At 47.7% G+C, this 1,146-nt stretch overlaps 1 protein-coding gene across 1 annotated transcript in view; it reads right to left on the bottom strand.

The window, feature by feature from the left end:
• LOC122972563 (piezo-type mechanosensitive ion channel component 2-like) overlaps window positions 1-150 on the bottom strand; it is a 65,163-nt gene extending 65,013 nt beyond the window's left edge. The window contains exon 1 of the mRNA XM_044339753.1: window positions 1-150. This exon is cut by the window's left edge and continues 124 nt beyond it. The gene's annotated coding sequence lies outside the window, so the exon portion shown is untranslated.
• Window positions 151-1,146: the final 996 nt, after the last annotated feature.

Genomic DNA, 1,146 nt, shown 5'->3' on the forward strand with positions numbered 1-1,146 from the left:
CAGAGCTTCCTGAACCCGCCGGAGGAGCTGCGAACCCGGCAGAGAGCGGCGACACGCCCCGGTGCCATCCTCCACTCCCAGACACGGAGAGACAGACAGGTAGAGACCCAGCTCACTCTGGAGAGCTGTCTGTCTCTCACTGACTGTCTGTCTGTCTCTCAGTAACTGTCTGTCTCTCACTGACTGTCTGTCTGTCTGTCTGTCTGTCTGTCACTAACTGTCTGTCTGTCTCTCAGTAACTGTCTGTCTGTCTGTCTGTCTGTCTGTCTCTCAGTAACTGTCTGTCTCTCAGTCAGTAACTGTCTGTCTCTCAGTAACTGTCTGTCTCTCAGTCAGTAACTGTCTGTCTCTCAGTAACTGTCTGTCTGTCTCTCAGTAACTGTCTGTCTCTCAGTCAGTAACTGTCTGTCTCTCAGTAACTGTCTGTCTCTCAGTAACTGTCTGTCTCTCACTCAGTAACTGTCTGTCTGTCTCTCAGTAACTGTCTGTCTCTCAGTAACTGTCTGTCTCTCACTCAGTAACTGTCTGTCTCTCAGTAACTGTCTGTCTGTCTCTCAGTAACTGTCTGTCTCTCAGTAACTGTCTGTCTCTCAGTAACTGTCTGTCTGTCTCTCAGTAACTGTCTGTCTCTCAGTCAGTAACTGTCTGTCTCTCAGTAACTGTCTGTCTCTCAGTCAGTAACTGTCTGTCTCTCAGTAACTGTCTGTCTGTCTCTCAGTAACTGTCTGTCTCTCAGTCAGTAACTGTCTGTCTCTCAGTAACTGTCTGTCTCTCAGTCAGTAACTGTCTGTCTCTCAGTAACTGTCTGTCTGTCTCTCAGTAACTGTCTGTCTCTCAGTCAGTAACTGTCTGTCTCTCAGTCAGTAACTGTCTGTCTCTCAGTAACTGTCTGTCTCTCAGTAACTGTCTGTCTGTCTCTCAGTAACTGTCTGTCTGTCTCTCAGTAACTGTCTGTCTCTCAGTCAGTAACTGTCTGTCTCTCAGTAACTGTCTGTCTCTCAGTAACTGTCTGTCTCTCAGTCAGTAACTGTCTGTCTCTCAGTAACTGTCTGTCTCTCAGCCAGTAACTGTCTGTCTCTCAGTAACTGTCTGTCTCTCAGTCAGTAACTGTCTGTCTCTCAGTAACTGTCTGTCTCTCAGTCAGTA

Source organism: Thunnus albacares, chromosome 21 (genome assembly GCF_914725855.1).
Source record: "Thunnus albacares chromosome 21, fThuAlb1.1, whole genome shotgun sequence".
Taxonomy (NCBI): Eukaryota; Metazoa; Chordata; class Actinopteri; order Scombriformes; family Scombridae; genus Thunnus; species Thunnus albacares.